This window comes from Stegodyphus dumicola, chromosome 10 (assembly GCF_044657685.1).
Source record: "Stegodyphus dumicola isolate Sdum_Otavi_A_Nest chromosome 10, ASM4465768v1".
Taxonomy (NCBI): Eukaryota; Metazoa; Arthropoda; class Arachnida; order Araneae; family Eresidae; genus Stegodyphus; species Stegodyphus dumicola.
In genome coordinates, this window is record NC_140777.1 from 3,917,078 (window position 1) to 3,939,639 (window position 22,562).

The 22,562-nt window shown below is 35.2% G+C and overlaps 1 long non-coding RNA gene across 1 annotated transcript; it reads left to right on the forward strand.

Moving 5' to 3' along the window:
• Positions 1-876: 876 nt before the first annotated feature.
• On the forward strand, positions 877-21,609 carry LOC146994846 (uncharacterized). Its single transcript, XR_015043249.1, has 2 exons — positions 877-1,292; positions 20,886-21,609. It is a non-coding gene; the product is annotated as an uncharacterized LOC146994846 (long non-coding RNA).
• Positions 21,610-22,562: the final 953 nt, after the last annotated feature.

Here is a 22,562-nt window from a genome sequence, read left to right on the forward strand (position 1 = left end):
TAGTGAAAGTAACAGAGTTCTGAGACTCATCTGCTATTGGCGATTTTGCATGGATTCGCGCAATTCAAGTCATGTTGCCTCACCTTTTCCCGTTCTTCGTATTCTTTTTGTTTTAGCTTTTCATCAAGTTCTTCTTTTTGTCTCCGTTCACTAACAGTCGTTATCAAAAAATCGGAAACGAACTGTGAATTATCCAAATACTGTTTACTCTGAAAAAATAATTTCTTTCAGTTATGTTATTGTGATCGTTTGAAGCAATGTCGCTCCAGTTTCTTCGACAACATATAACAAGTCTTTTTTCTTAAATCCTTTTGCTGCCGGAAATATTGTTTCGAATCAGAAGTAATGTCATGACACCTAATGTCAGAAAATGTAAAGAACAACTGCAAACAAAAAGGTACAGATGCCTTTTAAATCACTCAAATGAACTACAATGAATGAATACGATAATTTTAAAAAATTAAAAGCTATATATTCAGTTAAAATGCAGCTTTAAATTAGCATCGCTAACAAAAACAACATAAAAAATGGCCGAAAACTTTACGTTCTAAACATTACGCAAAAAGGAAAAAGAATATTTTTTAACAACAATAATAATTGTTGCCATTGAGCAACAAGAAAAGTAATAACGAAACGTAAGTTAAAAATATTAGATAAAGTAGTAGTTAAGTTTAAATAACGATGTTAATTACTGCACAATCCTCATCAGGCACCTCGAAGTCAGAATTTTGAATTTGGAGTGTTTTTGCTTCACTTATTTCACACTTTGTTTAGATTTAAAGCATTTTTGTTTAGCATACTCAGTGATTTGGAAGCGAGAAGTGGCAACATTGTTCGAAATAAATTATTTGCAACTCCAGTTTGACAGACTCAGTGATTTGGAAGCGAGAAGTGGCAACATTGTTCGAAATAAATTATTTGCAACTCCAGTTTGACAGACTTTTACTATTCTGCAAAGTGTAAGATATTTATGTTTCAATTTTAATCCACAAATTCAGTTCTTTCAAAGCAATGTGTTTCCGCGACCTCAAACAGAATACTTATTATCCAGCGGTATTCCACCTGTCGATAGACATTGTTGCTCGTGACGTCAGTCACGATTTTTCTCCGCGCGGAATTTGATTTAATTTTTGAACCTGGCAGCACAAAATTGTAAGAATGAAATGTTTATGTTTAGAACAGTTGAGTGCGTAATAACGAAACTAAAATACTGATATAAACTCAATATTTGGTGCAGAAACTTTATAGATGTAGGATTTTGTATAGATACGCTTGTGTTATCTGGAATTAAGGCAAGTATGGTTTTATTTTCTTTATTTATATCGTTTAGAACTTTAATCTTTCCTTGCGCATTTTGAAATGTCATTCCAAAGCAACGCTATGGATGACATTAGCATCTTGAGAAAAAACAGAAGCAAATATTTTTCGCTTTATTACGTAAATTAAATATTATTATTATTATTTTCGAGCAAATATTACTCGCTTTATTATCAAGTTGGCAGACGTTATTAATGATAGTTCCGATGATGTAAATAATGGTGATTTAGAATATTTTTTGGGATGGACTTTCGGAGATGTTGAGTGAAATGAAATTATTGGATAATAATAGCATTCATAATTTATTCTCCGATACTGAGTATGAATCTGATGTTTTACAATGTAAAGAGTATATAAATGCTGGCAAACTCGCTATTTTTAAAGCACGTAAAGCTATGCTATGTCGTAGCTTAGCTGCTAATAGCGTTCCAGTTTCTTTCCAAGTATGCCTCCTATTACGCTACCAGTTTGTAAGTAAAGTTTTAGATGTTTTATGAACAAAAATTAATCCACAAATAATTTGTCCACAAATAATTGTTTGTAATAATAAATCCACGTCATAATTTGTTAAGTTGTCAAGCACAGCCTTTTAATATAGACGTAAATTTTTAACTAATACGATTATTCAGTTAAGTTTGGAAAAAATACTTTTGAAATTCCAAATATTTCTTGCTCTGAGCTTTAAAATTTCGCAGTTTTAAAATTTATTTCATTATTCCGATGGCTTTAATTAATATAAATACAACAAAAGAGTGAAAATGCTAATAAGCATAGTTATGAAGATATTAAATTATTTTAGTTTGCTTTATAATATTAAGATTATTTTAAAATTAATGGAACCTCCCTTAGGCAGATAGCCCCGTAATCAAACTAACCAAACTGCAATTAAATAATCTAATGTAAACTATTCGAGGTCTGATAAGCATTTTGATTTTGCTTTCATCATCACGTTTGGTTTAGGCCAGATGCTATATGTAACTATTAGTGTTATTTCTAATCTGAAAAGGAAATTACAATAAATGAAAAACAGAGTTTGGGTTATTTCTGTGCGAAAAAGGGAAATCTTCATTTATTGGCCTATGAAATTGGTCAGATTTATCACGAACAGTCTATTATTACATTCAATTTTAAAATCATTCATAATAAGGAAATTTATACTGTTGAAATAGAGTATGATAGCGAAACGAGAAGCCCATTTCTCCACATTCCTCTTCTAATGAAATGTTATGGTTGCATTTTTTAAATTATTTTATGCACTTTTATTAATATCTGATTTCAAAACAAGTTCCCTAAGTTGTTCTGGTTTTATTTTTACTAGAACGTTAAAAATATTGAGACAGAATATCTAATTGAGACTAATGTATTTTTGTATTCCTTGCAGTACAAAATACTGAGAAGTTCTTAAGTATTATTTAAATCGTCCAGATTAAATTTTAATACTAAACACTAAAAGATATTGCTTTTCCTGGAATATGCGTTATATCTGAAGTAAAAATATTTGAAAAAAACACCTTTCATTTTAGTATACTGCCATGTATGCGAAATGTTTCACAATTATAAAGATGTAGTACAATTAGTGGGTGAATAAATAAAATGAAACGTTACGTTATTGCGAATGATACCTTTAGAGACGGGTGAAATATTGTATGTTAGTACGAACAGTAAGGATGTCGGATAAGAAGAATAACACATAAATGAAACGAAAACTGTAAGGACTCGGACTTTACCTGTGGTCCAAAAGGGTTTTTTAAGTTTTTTTAAAGTTCGCAGTCTGCTGCTGCATCTACTCTAGCTAAACCATTTCTTTCTGTCATTTTAGCTTTATTATCAAGTCTCATTTTCTTCACACTTACGCCATCTACAATTCAACAAGAAAAATTGTAAAAATTTTAAAAGCAGCATGTGTTCTACTATTTTCAGTGTTTTCTCCGTTTACCATGTCAATGTACTTAGTAAGATGGCTTGCGAAACTTTTTGTGTTTTGGGTACTAACGTTTTTTGTGTTAAATTTATTAATTAAATATCCGCTCTTCGCACTCGTGCGATAAAAATAAATTCAGTTGAATAGCTAAATAACAAAATATTTAAAAATAGCATATCTTTAGAATTCCCAATAGATAGTTACGAGTGAAAATTACGAACATCTTTGGCCCAGCTCGCTTTCAAATCGTTGAGTTTCAAACTTAAAGTTTTACAACCAGGTGCAGATGCTCGGGTGTAGAGGACTACGCTATTCCAAACATGCTGTCCCTAGGAACAGTCGTTTTTTCACAGTGCGAGAAATATACTTAGTTAGCCACAAAAGTCTGCGTACAGACTAAATTTTAAATTAAAAAACACTGAAAGCATAGAAAAAATGTATTTTAATCATTTCATTTTTTTTCTTTTATTAGCTAAAATTGTAAGCTTAAATAAAAAGTAAATAATATCAGTGCAATATTTTTACATTTTTCCAAAAATATATTTTGTCACAAAAAACTCAGAAATTCCCTCCAATAAGTCTGCGTACACTTAAAAAAATGCGAAATATAAGTTTTTTACATTACTTCAATACTTTGTAGGATATCCTTTATTCTTCAAAACAGCTTGCAGACGTCTGGGCATTGACTGAACTAGTTTTTCAGTGTCATCCGACGTAAATTTCGCCCATTCTTCCTGCAATTTACTAATTAGCTCATTTCGCCAAGTAATATTGTGTTTTCGAATTCGTTTCTCCAATTTTGCCCACAAATGTTCGATTGAATTGAGGTCTGTTGACTGTGGAGGAGTACGCAACTGTCTTGGAGGGTGATAGAGGAGATATTCCTTCACAATTTTAGCTGTATCTTTCGGGTCGTTGTCTTCTTGGAAAATAAAGGTATTAGAAAGGTTTAAAATTTCGGGCACTGTCTTGTAGACGTTTCTTCAGAATATCCAGATAAACATACTTATCCATGACTTAATACTTATACTTACATAGCTATCCATCAATAATGTGAAAATCTCCAACTCCTTTCGATGACATACACCCCCATACCATCACACCGCCAGCTCCATGTTTGACAGTTTGATTTCAATTTCTCAGATTCAGTTCTGTTCATGGTTTTCTCCATACAATAGGATAGCTATTAACTTTAAATATTGTAAATTTACTTTCATCTGACCAAATTACATAGTTCTAGAAGTCCTGCGAAGAGTTTAAATATGTTTTGGCAAAAGCAATTCGTTTCTTTCTATTTGTCTAGGGAAATGTATAGCTTAGACCTAGGTTTGCATCCATGATAATCGGCCTTTCGCAGCACTTTTCGTATAGTTTCAGGAGAAATTTCCATGTTGCTAGTTAACAAAATGTCTTTTGCAATGCTTGCAGCAGAAAGTTTAGGATTTTGTTTAATTCGTAAAAGAATTTTTTTTTCTTCTCTCTGCGTTAGCTGCGTTCGGTCCCCCACATCTTGGTTTTACAGCAAGACTACCAGTGTCAAGATAGTTTTGAATAACTCTTCGCACACTAGAAAATGGTTTTCCCATGGTTTTACCAATATAACGAAGAGTTTTACCTTCATCTCTCAATTTGATAATTAGTTGTCTCGTAACTAAAGGAATTTCTTTATTGGTTGTCATTTTCGTCAAAGAAAATAGAAATAACAACTTCCAATGAACGTGAAATTTGCTTCGGAAGTCAAGGACCTTGAAAGTGTAATCTTGTTTGCATTCTTCAAGTTTGAAGTTTAAAAGTTAGATAAGAAATCCTCCGCCTCCTTCGCGTTGTACGCAAACTTTATAGGCTTTGATTTTTGGTCACTTTGGTCACTTACATTTTAAAAATTAGTGTGCATAAATTATTAGGTATAAAAATATTACAGTTAAATAATTTCAATGTCCCTTATTGAAACTAAATATTTAAAAAATAAAACTTTAAGAAACTACTCTTTTCGCACCTTAAAATTTGGATTTGATATTTCTTTTCTTGATGTACGCAGACTTTATTGACTAACTGTACATTCAGGCAGACATTTACTTAGTTAGTTCCTTTAAAAGTAATGTAGGGGCTTTCGAAATTTTCACAGTAATGAAATATTTATTCCCTACTTACAACTGCATTTATTCTTGCTAAGTCATTTTGTCCATGCTGTCACTTTATCAAACAATGGGGCGACATCAAAATTAAGCTGATCCCATTTCTTAGTTCATCAGAGAAACAGTTATTTTAAACTTCTTGCATTTCCAAAATTGATATTTTAACAATTTGCAGCAATGTGGAAGCGTCATTTGGAATTTTGAGTGATCAGGAGAATGTTGAAAAATGGAAACTTTCTAGTGTCCTAGAAAAGAAGCCCTCGTTCGCGAAAAACGATTAATATATGAAAGAACCATGAAATAAAAGATATTTTTGGAGTATGAATTAGGAAATGCATACCTGGTAAACCGTCCAATACATCTAATTTTCGGTGTCCACCAACGGCCGAGTGGTAACGCCGCTGAATACTGGTAATTTGACCTGGGATCGAATCCAGGCGAACGAGCTAGTTCCCCCCCCCATGTAACTAAAATATTCTGGTTAAGTAACCTTAATAAATTCTGACCTTAAGAATGAATCCAGGTTCCCTTAGGAATTCCTCCACGAAGAAATGTCTCCCATAGGCAAATAACCATCGAGTTGCTTTGGCTTTACTTATTATAGGCTAACAACGACATCTGTTCCTTAACATTATCGTCTGAATGTAAAACGAAGTGTTGCTTTATGTTAATCTGTTAGTGCAGAATGATCGAAAAATTAATGTTAAATTATTGAGGTCTAACTGGGAGACAATGGTTTGAAGAATTAGTAAATAAGCAAAGCTTGTGATTTCTTAGTATTTTCTTAGAAAGTATACTCCATATTCTTCCATACAAAAAAAAAAAAAAAAAGGGTTTAAAGGAAACGAATTGTGAATATGGCAACGGTCATTTAACACGTTGAGCGCGGCGCCGAATTTCCTGTCCTTTCCGTTCAACCGGTAGCGAGATCAGCCGTAAAGCTAAGACGTATTTTTGTTTAGAATGTTTCAATACATTTCATTAAAACTAAATTTGATCACATTTCATTGAGACTATATTTATTTTTTAACTTTAAATTTTAAGATTTTTTGTTAGCCAGGAAATTGGCCAAGGTATCGTAATTTGTTCAGCATTTATGTTCTGCGCCGCTTCTTTGGCTAGCTGATCCGCCAGCTCGTTTCTTGTTTGACCAGCATGGGCCTTTATCCATTGCAGCTTTAGGTTTAACACGTTTTTTCCGCGGGAAATAGTTTAATTTTTTAACTATTTCTCGCGGACCGAAGCCAGCCAAACGATAATTCCAGTGCCAGTCCCCAGGCACCGACGCCAGCCACACGGAAAGTTCACTGCCGGTACCCAGGAACTGACGCCGGCCACACGGAAGGTTCACTGCCGGTCCCCGGGAACCGGCGCCACATTTAACGTGTTAAACCTAAAGCTGCAATGGATAAAGGCCCCTGCTGGCCAAACAGGAAACGAACTGGCGGATCAGCTAGCCAAAGAAGCGGCGCAGAACATAAATGCTGAACAAATTACGATACCTTGGCCAATTTCCTGGCTTAAGAAAAATCTTACGCAAAAAATTAAATCCCTGTGACAGGAAGACTGGAACTCTGACTCATTATCCCCACAGTAACTTATGATCCCCTCATAATACATGCTCAACTTGTACGGTATATAACAGGACACGGTCCTTTTCCTGTATATTTTGAAAGGTTTGGCATTACAAATACGGCACAGTGCATTTGCGAGTTGGGCACACCCAAACATTATGTAGTTAACTGCCCAATAACAACTGATTTGCACCTGCCGATCCCGCCAACGAATGAGCAAGCATTTAGGTGGTTGATGATTAATAACAAGCATACAGTACGAAAGATGAACAAAATTGTTAATAAACTTACGGACCTCGGCACTGACCTATGTCAAATCTGATTTTATATGTCTCTAATGTAAATCGTAAAGAAACTATCTTAATCTGCAATGCAAATAAAAACCAAGAATTGCCCCGTTATGTGGACTCCCTCGGTTTTAAACAATCCTCTGGCTTTGAAGCGGACATGTCAGGCAGTCAGAAAATCATTCTCTTGGCTATTCCAAATGTATCAAACTGTTCTAATGTACTGTATATAACATACTGTACTATACATAATGTGGACTCCCTAGGCTATGAACGTTCCTTTGGCTGTGGAGCGGACATGTGAGGTAGGTAGATATTGACTGTTCTGCTATTTGAAAATTAATACTATAATATGTATAATATGATATACTTATTGTTTTGATATTCAATTGGCTAATATGACTAATAACATGTACGGTTTTATTATTATTTATTTGAGTAATTGCATAAAATCATTGAGAGATGACTTTGTTTCCTTGTACTATAGAATTGACATTTATACTGAATAATTATTTTAGTAAGCACATAGAATTCTCGTATTAAATCATTGTATTAGAATAATCGTATAAAATCATCTCACTGAATCATTGAATAGTATTCAATTTCCAGTGTGCAAGTCACATTGTGTACTGTTCATTTCTTAAAACTGAATTGTTTTTAAGTAAATGTAAAATCAGTACCATAATAAGTACTTAGATGACAAAGTTATTGCTTTTAATGTTTACTTATCTGATTTATTTAATTATGGAATGGTTCTGTCATTAATTTGAGTAATCGTTTTCTATCAGAGTAATTGTGTGTTGTATTGATTCATAGTATCATAGTTTTGAAACATTGTAATAGAGTAATCGTATTGATGATTGTGTAGATGATAAGATTATTACTTTTAATGTTTACCTACGTAGTACAATTGCTAGAGTAATCGTATTGAAGAGAAATTGTATTGTTTTATGGTACTATAGTGTTAGCTGGTTTGGTATGATTTATCATTGTACTTAGAAAATGTATAGAATATTCCACACAGAAATGATATCTGTTTGGAAGAAATGTTTCCAACGTGGAGGACGTTTTGGTACCTAGGAAATTTTCTCGTCTACCGTTAAACGTTGGCCGAAAGAGAGCGAAAAGTTGGCGAAAATCCCGGCTAAATTGTCGAAGTTATTTTTTGCTGAGAGCGGTTTTGTAGGTGACGATCCAGACAAAGTTACGCCATTTGTTTTTGTGGAATTCTGTGATGTACTTCTATCTGCTCATTTTAAAATAAAAATATTTATAAGTCTGACTTCACGATCCAGCAAACAGCCACTGCTCCGAAAGCTTTCGACAGGCTTTTTATTTTGCATTTCGCAAAATTGGTTTTGTAGATTTCTACTATTTTGGTATGGTTTCCGATTAAACTGGGAGTTCTGTTCAGAACCTTAAGAATACCAACTTCTCTCAAGTAATTGCTCCAAACGGTAACTATTGTGTCAGCTATATCCAGCCGTTCTTCCCATTAAGCCCATCAACGGCCGAACGTAAAACCCGCTGAACACTGGTTGTTTCGTCCGAGGTTCGAATCTTGCGAACGGGCTGACTGCTTGGATGTTTTCGTTGTTTTTCCCATGTGTAACGTGTATATCAGCTAGTTTCCCTTAGTGTCCTCCACGATGGCATCCCTTATCGTAACACTTTGCGGGCCGCGCATTTATCGAAGCGCCGTTACGCTGCCGCCGGTTCACGCAGGTTCTACTGCTCGCCAACGGTGATATTTACGCAATTTTTCGAAACATAAGTAGTTGGTATATAATTATTATTAAAGAAAGCACTAAAATAACTGTTACACTATTTTTATTCCATTTTATTCCAATTATATTTTTTAATTAGTACTAAAACGTTTTATTTAGAAAATTTAACTCCTAGGATTCATAGTTCTTTTTAGTATGATAATTCTGAAAAAATTTTCCAACATGCAGAAAAACGTTGCAGGAAGAACACATGTATGCAGTGGAACTTCTTTTCGGCAGTGCAGACTTTACAGGCCCTTTGCGGGTTTTCAATTCTCCCATTACCACTAATACGTGTTATTCTATGTTTTCTCAAGTCCGTAGTAAGTCTGCCTGGTGGATCAAACCTCGGCGATCTTTTATCACATTGAGCAGCCGATCTTGATTGTTGCTCCTCTTCATTCCCATTAATCCATGCTAGTGCAAGGTTTAGTAAAAATTGTTTGAATCTAATAGGATTTTCATAATTTTTTATGTATATCTGGAACGCGTTGAGTAATGCACAGTTTATGAGATATAAAACCGGTTTTTTTTTTTTTTTCCATTTTTTGTTTTTGTTTTGCGGAGTATGGAATAACACGATAGGTATTGATCGGCGTGATCAACACCTTTCATAAATTTATTACACTCTTGTATGCAAATTGAGGTACTATTCGGTTTCGAGGGCCGTAAAAAAATTGCAGCGAAAATGCTGATTTCAGATTGCGTAAGTTTATATAGTTCTATATTTCTTAAGACGTCATTGAAATACCAGTTTAATTTTTAATTCCTTTTTTGCTATCCTATGGATTTAACAATTTGGGAATTGCCTATGATGAAAAGTCTGCGATAGAATTTTGGGTAAAGTGCAGAATCACCCACTGCTTGACACGTTTTTAAGAATTGCACATACTCGGTATCCATGTGCCCATCGACCTATTTTCACTTGAAAAAAATCCTAGAATTGCACAAAAATGGCACTGCGCACACCCTTGACTTTATCTATATACACATCGACCTATTGTCACTTAAAAAGTAAAAGCAAATTGACACAATTCCAATTGCTTTTACCCTTGTAAAAAGCGGCAAAGAAATAAGCGGGAGATTCTGCACTTTACCGAAAATGTTTTCAAAGAAAAGGCATCATTCATTATAGAAAATTATGTTTGAACAACCAACGAGATGACATTATGCTTTAGTGGCCAAAAAATTGATAACTTGGTAGCGAAATATTATATGAAATTAACCTTTCATCTGAATTAAAACATCAATATTTAAATAGTTATTTACTATTGTACTTCCTTTCTTGCGTTAGGGTTGCCGCAATTACTTTTGGCAGCACTGGCATCAACAATAGTTTGGCGATTTTTTACGGCCCTCGAAACCGAATAGTACCCAAATTGGTTTAATGCACTTCTTTTTGGTTCTTTTACTCACACATTCGACCATGTCTGCTGAAGTTATCGTAGAAATCATCATTATCAATTTTTTGGCCGAATTTCATTTTTGTACCATAATTTCCCCTTTCCTACGAAATTGCATTGACTTATTTTTCAATGTAGCAGATTGGCAGAACAATTTGGCTCTCCTCTGTTTACTCTAATTTTGCACAGATGTTTGTTTTATGCTTTAGTAACTCCTCTGCAACCTTTACATTATTGTAATAGTTGTCCACATATACATTGTGCCATAAATTTAAATCTGGCGATAGCACGGACCTGGCGAATATTGTTGCAGTTAGCGATTTTCCTTGCGCGCAATATATTTCTAAATTGCATATATAACCAGATGTCGCCTCAAACACCATACGAACTAAAATTCCATATTTTATAATTTTCGCAGGATTATATGTACGAAAAGATAGCCTGCCCCTCCATGGAATGATACCTTCATTCAGCGATAATTCTTTCTCAAGTTTATAAATTTTTTGAAACTTTTCTACCAGATACGAGTAAACTGGTTTTATTTTATCAAGCCTTTCTTAGCAATGCTCGTTATTACTGAAGTGCCAATACTTCCATAACTGCCGAAATCGGTTCCTTGGCATAGTATTCCCAAAAATAGGTGTATGTAATCCAGGGTGAGTAGACCAATAATCGTCTTATTCTGGTTTTCTTACTATTCCCATTAGGATAACAAACCCCAAAAGTTTTTTCATTTCTACAACATTTGTATCAATCCAAGCTTTATTCTTTTTGATTCAATGTTGTTATCATTAGTCTGCTGATTATGATATAAGTTTGTTTGTGTGGCAAACAAATCAAATAAATCGTCCCCAATGAACAATTCCACAGTTGATAATATATCTGGTGTGTATGGTACCTGTAACACAAACTGTTCCAGGCAAGCATGAAAGTTAGGTTTAAAATCAACTTCTGACCAATCATTTGCCACAGAATGCTCTTCATCACTTTCAGATTCACTAATTATTGGTCTTCCCTTATTTCTGAATCGTCTCACAATTATATCGCTTCCACTGTCCGAATCACTTTCACTATCAGAGCAATTATCCTCTTCTGATAACAGATCAGCATATATTTCCTCATCGAAGAGCATTTTGAAGGATATCTTTAAATCTAACGTAAGTTTCCGATATTTGAAGGCAGCGAAAGACAGTCTCAAACTAACAAAACAAGCGTCCACGAAAAAAGATTTCAATAATAGACAGTCTGGTGAATTGGGAGAGGAAGCAGTTGAAACCAATGTTTCCTGATCGTCAAATGTTTTGCTATAGTATGTCTATCTATACAAACGTCGATGTGAAGCATCGTCGTTCGCGAAAATAAGTTACGCGTACGTGACAGCGGCCGATAACTGTTGCCGAGCAAAAGTCACGCCAGCGTGACAGCGGCCCGCAAAGTGTTAAGCAGATAGCCATCGATGCTTTGCCGTAATCGCATAAACCAAACCAAACCAAACTAAACCTCTTCCCATTAAACAGATACGAATTCTCTTGACCAACTGTAAATGAAATAGAGTGTAGGCACTGTGACCCCACAACCGGTGAACATTTTTTCAAAATGCCAGAAAAAAATTACAGCAATAGCTATTAATTTATCTCCTTCTCTCCATAAAAGCCTGCGAAGTCAAGTTTATGCATAAATGATGCTGCTTGGCGACAGTTTTACGGTGAAAGTCGTAATACGTAAGTACCAACGGTTTTAAGAGAAAATGGCTTCCATGAACGATTCAGGTAAATAAAATCTCAAAAGCATCAGTTCAGCCACGCGTAACCAAAATTTGTACAAACTTCTGGTATAGAGAAGCGTTACTTGTCAAAATACTAGATACGCAGAAAAAAAAAAAAAAAAAAAAGAATTGAATGCTTTCAGATTTTATATTACGCCCAGTGGGATATTTTTTTGGTTTACATGTACATGCATGTTTCATAAGCCTTCGAGATAACGTCGCTTTGTACTAAACCTATTTAAAAACAGCCTCTGTACAGAATTTCCGATAGACAGCCTCGCGCGCTGGAGATAAAAATATTTTATTTCGTAGTGTGTTGACACTGCTGGCTTTGAAATCGTTTAGTTTCTTAATCAAAAATTCACTAAAGTTTAAGAAATGTAAAATAGATAATAAAACAAATTCGAAATTCAAAATTCGATCTTCCAGTTGCACATATTCGGGTGGAAGACTTCGTTATTCAAAATTTGATGGCTATATTTATCGTTGTTTTTCCATAATGCGAGAAACATTCACGCGGGGAGAAAATATTCGGTGACGACAATTTGAAAAGTGATGCAACCATTTATAGTGATTCGAAAAAAAAAAAAAAAAAAAATGCCGTTTCGAGACTTCTGGGCTAACGCCCGTTTAGGCCAAAAAAAAAGTTTACCGAGTTCCTCACTTTTATTCTGTTAAGTGTGAAGAAATTTATTGAACTGCTAAGCGAATAATCGTTGGGTTCAAAGAACAGAAAGCGTAAACTCAAGAAGGGTTGTTATTATTCGCTCAAGATAGGATTAACAATGCGCCTCTTTCTTCGGACGTGAAGGAAAGCCTCCACTCGGGACTCCACTCAAAAGTAAGAAATAAGAACTAATAAATGACTAACAAAGAGATTTAGCCGAAACTAACACAATTCTAAAATAGTTGGCCCGTAATCTTAAAGCCCACCAGCGGCCGAGCGGTAAAGACGCTGAACACTGGTAGTTCGGTCTGAGGTTCGAATTCCGCGAACGGGGTGGCTGCATGGACGTTTTCGTGGTTTTCCCCATGTGTAACATGTATACGAGCCAGTTTCCCTTAAGTCCTCCACGAAGGCATCCCTCCCTTCAGGCAGATAGCCCTCGTGTGCTTTGCCATAATTTAATTTAATAATACAATCCAATCTAATCGTAATCTTAAACTAGCCGGCGAACTATCAAAAAGCGCATAATACGGCCGAGCGTAAGAACGGCTTAGAGAGACGTATCCCAAAGGCAAACGCGCGCTGTTCACGAATCCTAGCTCTCTGTGTCGAAGTTCCGTTTGCCGTTGTCGCAGTCTCTAGCTTGCAAGCTGTATACCGGCTCTCTTCCTTTGGTTGCTTCATGTAGCGGTGCAGGGACAGAAATGCCTAAGTGAGTCCTGAAAACAAGATATAATACATAAAATAATTTTTTTTTTCATAAACTGGAAAACTATATATGGCCTAGCTTGAATTGCCGGTTTGGCATCGCCTTATTGCTCGAGTAAAGGACGAAACACCTTCGTATTTATTTCTTAAATATTGTTCATTGAACGGGAGTTGGTTTGTTCCCCTTGAAAAGTCAACTAATTTCCGATCAATAGCAGTGATTACTTGCATTTAATTTAATTACTTGCTTTTAATTTATTTCTTTTTACAATTGAAATTTCGTTATTCATGATTTAATTCCAGTCCCCGTTAAACATTTTTAACAATTTACATTCAAGTTACTTTAAAACATTTTTCGAAATTGAACTTACTAAGTATGGATTCACTCTTTTAAGATAATTCTACTAAAATTAGTCTTAGGAGATAATATAATAAATATTCTTTAGTAAATAAATTATTATTAACTTACTTTGCAGCAATTGCACAAGTAGTAGAATAACTCGATTTCGCACTAAATGAATTTAAGATCATACAACATTATATATATATACAGCCTTTTTTTTTTTTTTTTTTTTTTTTTTTTTGCATTAAATGAGTGATGAGGATGAAGTCAAAAATCATGCTATAAAGACATATTCCGCTGAGATTTTTGGACAGAGCAGATGCGAAAGCACATTAAACTTTATGTATGAAACTTTTGGTTATAGCTGAACATGAAAGTCGAAAATGGGCGAAGAAATTTCATACTAAACAACTTTCCCTGACCAACCCTGCCGTAAAAATTGCTGATTACGATTTTAATGTCTTCAGTTATATGGACAGGTCTCTAGCTATTTTAACAAATGGATTATGTAACTACTGTTATGTGCTTACTGTATCCTTTATCCTTATATTTGCACATATTAATATCTGTACCATGCGTTTTATTCTGTAGAATATCTGTGTAGGTCATATGTAACATGTCTAACTAAATTTTATCTTGCTAAAATATTATCGCTGGTCTCGCTTCTTGGTATTGTAATCTTTTGCATCCCTTCGTGTACTCTGGCACCATCATTCTCACACTTGACATGTCATGTGCTAATCTCTCGTCTTTCAGAAATCAAATCACCAGCTCGACTGCTTTCTGGTCTTCAGATATACATTCTGCCTAAAAATATAGATTAAAATGTTTTTAAAAATTTAATTATCCTATATCCTATTCATATATCTCAGTCCTGGCTAACCTTAATGTGATTCAAATCGTCTTAATTGTGTTCTACAAGGGGTAGGGCTTTTGCCCAGGTACTCTGGTGTTGAGACACCATTCTACTGGCATCTAGTGAAGAATCTCGTTGCTAAAACGTTCAGAGTGGCTCATTATATTACATTCTTGTGCTTTCTGATAGAAGCGTTCATTGAGTTTTCTGAGAAACTTTGCCAATGATTCGATCTTAAGATCGTCGTGAAGACATATTTTACGTACATAGAAATGCGCATTTGTAATAATGCGAAAATATCTGCTTTGCATCACCTGAAGCTTCTAAAGTTCCCTGTCGGAGATAGTAACCCATGCCTGCGAACCGGAAGTCATGACTAGGCTGATAACGGAGAGTTAAATAAGTCTCTTCTTGTCCAAGTCCAGTGGAGAGTATTTCCCAATAATACGGTATAAGCATTTCATGATTTTAAGTCTCCTTTCACGCACATTATTAACGTGATGTGTCCAAGTAGGGCGGTCATTAAATAGGACACCAACATTAAATAAACACCAAGATATTTGGCCTGGGAAACCACCGGAACAATTTCATTGAATAAAGAAAGTTGTTTTTTTGATCGGAGCGTTTCTTTTGCGTTTCCGAAGGATCAAGAGCTGTGACTTTGAGGCATTCATTTGAATTTTCCATTGTTCTTATCACTGTTCAATCGGAAGAATAAAGATCTGGATGTTTTTTGACTGCACGATTTACATTTGCAGATTTCACAGCTAACACGGTGTCATCTGCATAGCAAGCCAAAATAGAGTTGTTGTGTCGAAGTCAGTTGAACTTGACTTTAATACTATTCTCTCCCTCCTTTGCATTCAACGCCATTCTAATAACTCATTCTGGTAGGGAGTTTTAAATTGAAACGAGATTAAGACAGGAAAGGTTCACTAAATTAAAATAACTGTTATAAAATTAAAACATACCTTACAAGTTATTATTCTCTTTGCCCTAAAATTAAAGAACTAACGAGCGACTCAAAATGCATTGAAAAATGTTCTTTGTGAGGCTAGGTAGCTTTTATAAGCGTAGTAACGAAATTCTTGAAACATTGAAGGATAGAAGATAATAAAAACAACTCTGAAAGCATTTCATTTTTACCCACTGCTGTAAAGGTTCACATGATGATTTTTATGAAAGAATGGAATATCATTTGCATAATATTGTTACGAATTTGGTATTTAAAAAGCTAATGTTAGTTCAATTATAAATTAAATGGTTTTATTTCTCGCGCAGTGCAGCGCGTGACGAATAGTAAAAGAAAGCTAGCCGGAAAAATTAAAAATACAAGAGCGCGTGCGTTAAATAAATAAATATCTCTTTTGATTTCGAGAAAGTACTGGAAAATTCTAGCGCGTGATTTAAAAATCTTATAAAAGGAGGAAAACATCTCAGTTTGTAGTAGTCGCTTAGTTTGTTGTTGTTTAGAAAACTGCTGTTGTTGATTATAGCGAATTCGCGGATTAGCGTTCTTTAGCTGTTTTGAATTACGTTCTATTGTACATTTGAGTAGTTAAAAGATAACTACTGTGAGATATTGTAATACTGCATGATAATTTGAGAAAATGTAAGCATTTTTGTTGTAATAATAATAAATTTTTATTCATTTTTCATCAGACTTGTGCATTCATTTCATAACGAACCCGTACGCACGCAACAATTTTTGGTGGCAGCGGTGGGATTTGAATGCCAATAACAAGAGCGATGGAAGAGCAATTAAGGCAGTTAATATCAGCCTTTGCCTCATTTAAAGAAGAAATTAAAGAGGAAATGAAATTGGGCCAGGAATCCGTTAAGGAAGAAATGAAATTGGGCCAGGAATCCGTTAAGGACGAAATGAAAGCCGTTCAAGCTGGTCAAGAAGAAATGAAAAGAGAAATTACTTGCATAATAGAAAATAAATTTGAAGCTATGGAAGGCAGAATTGACGCAGTTGAAAATAAAGTTGGACATATTGAAGAAAAGGTTTCTTCGGTGAAAGAAGAAATAGAAGAAAGAGTTTCTTCTGTAAAAGAACATATAGAAGGGAGAGTTTCTGCTGTGGAGGAACGAATTGAAGGAAGAGTTTGTGCCGTCCAACACCAAATCGAACAACAAATTGATGAGAGAGTTTCTGCAGTTGCCAAAGAAATGGATACTTTAAAGAAATTCGTAGCGTCGGCAGGGAGCAGGAGTGATGATTTTAAATTCTTACCAATGCCTGCTCGTCCACCTCTGAAGCTATCCACATATGATGGGAAGACCTCCTGGCAGGTGTATAAGGCACAATTTTCTATCGTGGCGGATGCGAATGGATGGGATTCCCAAGCTAAGGCCTGTCATCTCGCCGCTTCTTTGAGAGCCGACGCAGCGGATATCCTGCAGACGCTTCCCGAAAATCGAAGGCTTGATTTCGAAGCTCTATCCGGCGCTTTGGAGCTGCGCTTCGGCGAAAAATGTTTAAAAGACTACAGCAGGCTCCAATTAAAATCTCGTCAACAGAAGCTCACCGAAACGCTTCAGGAGCTCGCCACGGATGTTGAAAGGCTGTCACATCACGCCTTTTCGGAGTTCCCGACAGAAACAAGGGAAATCCTGTCCCTGCAATATTTCATCGATGGCATCCGGGACCCTGAAATACAGAAAGCACTGCGAATGGCGGATGTTAAAGATCTGAAAAGCGCTTTAGTGTATGCCATGAAATTTGAGGCAGCCCAGCAAGCCACCCGTCGAGACCGCCATCCAGTCAGAGCTGCTCAAGTCCAGGAGCCAGGGGATCAAGTCACTGCTCGTCTAGACGATTTAACTAGACAACTGAACGCCTTGAGACAGAATATTGGTGACAAGAAACCGACCGTAAAGTGCTGGAACTGCGGTGCTGAAGGACACATCCGACGAAACTGCAGAACACCCCAGGGCACGGATGCTAAGACCGCTTCTAACAAACAGCAGGGAAACTAATTAGTGGCCATCTCGCGGGGCGGAGGTTGCCAGATCATGAAAAGGCCCAGTTTAAAGCGCTTCAGATTTCTGCAGTGAGAGGCGGCAGTAATGGACTTTTCATAATAGGACATATTAATGGAGTTCCCTGCAATATGACGATAGATACAGGAGCCAACGTTACCATCATCCGAAAAGATTTAGCTCAACAACTGGGAAGCAAACTTATCTGGACGCCGCCCTGCGTTACCCTAAAGACTGTGTCCGGTGAGAAGATCAACATCGATGGAAAATGCTAAGATCACGTTTGGAAGTGCCGCTTACCATCACACGGCATATGTAGCAGAGATCACTGATTCTTGCATACTCGAATTGGACTTTCTAAGGAAATACAATTTTTCCTTGGACTTTAAAAATAACGAATTGCATTCTACATCTGAGGACATAGCGTTATTTGGAGTCAATGATGAAGTTAAATCTGTCCATAAAAACATACAAGTTATTATTCTCTTTGCCCTAAAATTAAAGAACTAACGAGCGACTCAAAATGCATTGAAAAATGTTATATGTGAGGCTAAGTAGCTTTTATAAGCGTAGTAACGAAATTCCTGAAACATCGAAGGATAGAAGATAACAAAAACAACTCTGAAATCATTTCATTTTTACCCTCTGCTGTAAAGGTTCACATGATGATTTTTATTAAAGAATGGAATATCATTTGCATAATGTATACAATGTAAGGTGTACAGTAAAATCACATCATTAAGGAACAAGAAACTGAAAAAATAATACTCTATATCTCGTATTAAACTTTATGGCCCCATAAAAATGCAAACCAACCCCCAAAGAGAATTTCGCGTTTCCAAAAAGAGCGCCGACTCTAACCATCAATATAGAATTTTATGCACTTTGGGAACCCACTATAAATTTTTGCGACCTCAAATGGGGTCGAGTACCATTGGTATATGTCATTATCTCATAGCAGATTAATATTCATTGCCGCCGATCTACAAAAACAAAACAAAAAAAAAAAAAAAAAAAAAAAACGTGCAAGTAGGAAACTTGTACAAAAAATGCCGGTATCATTTGAAACAGAAAAATACGGATAATTTTCATATATTTATGTAAATGTAATAAGTCATTAAATTGGACTTCTTCATTTCTTGTATATATTATTCTTGTATTTCTTTTGACTAATTTCAATAGGTAAAAACATTTAGCTACTTTCATCTGTGTGCGTCTGTCTGTTTGTGGCATTATCTCTTCCAGAACTGCAGGGAGTTAAGCTTCCAGAGATGCCTCCCCCCGGGATTCCAAAAATTCGTGGAAAGCCATGTTGATCATTCTCATTCTTCGTACGACTTTGATTTATCAAGATATTGATTAAAAACTCAGAAAACGCTAATTTTCTCACTCATTTTTCCGAAAGGCAACAGTCTATCGCGCTGAGATAAAAAAAAATCTGCTTTATTTGGAAAAGTGTTGCCACTGCTCGCATTCAAATCGCAGAGTTTATTTATTAATAAAAAAGTAAGTTTTATAAAATATGAAATAAAAATATGTTGCCAAATTTTAATCGTATTATTATTACAAGGTCATATTCGAACTTTGAAGAAAGCACGTTATAGCATGTGATGTCATTGTATGTCGAAAATTTTTCATTGTCAGCATTTTAAATAAATGGTTGCTATCGGCAACGTTTTTGTTTCAGGTTAGTATAAAGGACGTGATATGCTAATGCCACGTTGATTCTTTTATTGTTATTGAGTAAATTCTGTTATATTACATTAAAATTAAATCATGACGTCATACGTTTTAACCTGAGGTGTCAAAGTTTTTGTTTCTTGGGTTGGCAATAAAAGATTATTTAGGACCTGGTTGTTGCTTGGAAAGAATGAACTCATTTCATTCATATTGGAAATGTTTTTATATATTTACTTTCCAGAGCTGCAGAGAACTTTTAAATTTTGCTTTGTCAGCAGCCCGCTAGTTCTGTCTTAAAATTTGATCGATGAATTGAGAACATTTGGAGATGCAAAGTTTTCATTATGACCTCAAGCTCAAATACTGCTAGTATAAATTCATTTCTGTAAGATAATTAAAAATACGGAATAATTGATTTTATGAATTTTGTTGATCTTAGTTTCAGTCAACTTGTAACATAACTTTCCATCTCGAAATCTATACCTAATTTATATCTTAATCGCAAGCAAATAATTAAATGTATTTTGGAAAAATAACTGAGTAAATTCGGAATGCATTCATTTAACAGGTGACAAGTTTTTTAAATCAATCAATTTTATATCAGAATTTCTAAATAGCGTGTAATTTAGCTTTGTACGATAACAATTTTCGGTACTTTTCCGTTCCGCCGGTGCAAATCTCGCCAAGCAGACTTTATCGACGACAACATACAGTGTACTCATAAAAAATGTTAACAAGTGTTAGCTCTAAGAATTTTGTAGTTTGAATTTTATTATTATTTTTTCCTTTTAATATCGTTTAAATTTTTGCAAAAAGCCAATAAATAAACACAATAAATTTGTAAAATGAGATTAATAATTTACTGTGCTTTTGTGATTCAAAATCCTGATTCGTCGGTTCATATCACGTGACCCCAAGTGATCTCATCTCACGTAAATTACGCTACAAAAATCTAATTCTCTCAGTAATTATTTACATTAATTTCAAGTTAAATCTTAAAATTGGGATACAAGTTTAAATGCAAGAATTATTTCAATTCTTACGAGTAGCTTATTCAGAAATTATGTAAAACCGCAGTGCTTTATTTCGCTAGTGCATTGTCATCAGAATTGATGAATTTAATCCTTGACCTTGCCTTTTCTGTACTTTCGCCTTCGGGTGAGCCGTATGATTGCATCCTAATTGACATAATTACCGCGAGCGGCATAAAATTGAACTATCTGGTAAAAAAAATCTACGTAATTGTATGCCAGTATCAGTAATCAATATGATAAGAAATAGCTGCGAATTGTTTTGAAAACGACGCGTAAAAGGTTACCAGCGAAGATATTCCGTTTGGCATCAGTTTCACCGTTACTGGCGATTTTATCGTCTGCGCTGGCAAAACGGAAAAGTACCCAATTTTCTAATTTGTTTAATTAATTTTCCCACTCTGAAATATCTATAACAGCTCTACATAAATTTTTATTTTACAGGGTAACTGGATGAATGGTACAAGTTGTGACAGCCGAGAACGAAGCAACGTGTGTTTTAGAATATTCGGAAGGTCCTTCGGTATTCTTTATTTCGGCACTTGCGTACTGGCACGTTGACTTCCAAGGGGCTTCGTAAATTTAGGTCGTTTGAAAACTTTCTACTATTACATTGCTGATTGAAGAACTTTTATCTTTGCACGAAACACTTGATTTCTGAAACGGTTCCACGTAACCTGTGCCGGGAAAATGAAGCATAAGAATTGGATTCAAGATTCATTACGATGTATACCTTCCCAATGTTAGTACGTCTCTTAACCATGTCCGACGAAACTGCTATTTCTGGGAATTCTATTCGCTTTTTTCTTTTTATTGAGAGTGTGCTTTTCTTTTTATTGAGAGTGTGCTTTTCTTTTTATTGAGAGTGTGCTTTTCTTTTTATTGAGAGTGTGCTTTTCTTATGGATTAAGTGTGCTCGATGCATCGTGCTGTGATATGAATAGTGAATTGTGTAGACTCTTTTAAGGATATTGGACTCTTCATGTCAAGTTCTTCGGGTCATGTGTTCTCCGGGGTAAGTGAGATATCTTGTTTGCAAATAGAGTTAGTTTACCAATTATAAATCCTTTTGTAAATTAATAATATAAAAATTGAAATTTCTGGCATTGATAATGTTAATAATTGCGACTTTCAAAACCCAATAAAACGGACGAGTGAATTAACCTTACTAAGCCAGAGTTCTCTATTGCTTTGCTAAATAGATTTTCTAGCTAATATTGATGATGATACAGTATATCTAATAATGTTTCTAATGCTATTTCTGATGTAAATGTTAATAATGATGTAAATTCTGGCATGGCTGTGAATTGTGTTGTTCACCCTGACCTTCTAAGTTCTAGTAATTTAAATGATAATAATGTGTAGGCAGGTGTAAGGTTGCAAAAGCAGCAGCCAAATCCCAGCTAGGCCACACCAAATATGGTCAAGCCTAGAAAGGGTAAAGCTTTTTACACCTCTGTAAAATCTTTATCTTATGAACCACCAGAATGCAAGTTCTTTGGTGATGAACGGTGAATTTCTATAAGTTGAGCCGACTACTGAAAATGATCATAGGATCTTCAGTTAGTATTTTCTAGCAGACATTGTGTTTTTAGCAAAACACAATGTCTTTAACCTGCGCAATAAGAAACCCTTTTTAAAGGTCTTCTTGGAGGCATACTCTCGAATTCACTTATCAACATTATTTCTAATTATTTACCGAGTTAGCTTTTAAAGGGCATCAAGTTGTGCAAGTAACAAAGTACAGAACTAAGGTACCCCTTCCACGTTTCAGGCCCTGCTTATTCCTGATGAAAATTTTTACCAAATCCGTTATCTTACTTAGCTAATTTATCTTAGCACTAAAGTTGAAACATTTATTGGAAAAATTCAACTGCCCAAGTGTCACAATAATCAGAAACGGCATTCCTCCTCCGAGACTTGCCATGTTGCCCTTTGGTTGTCTGAAATACCCCGGATACCACAGAAATGGCAATTCTGATTGCCATGTTAAATACCCCCGATTTAGCACTTAAAGCACAATGCACTTATGTGTTTGCTTTCTAGGAACTGAATCTAACACTGTTACTCGGGTAAGCTATTCACACTTTGCAAAGTGAGTAACCGAAAATGCTTTCTGAA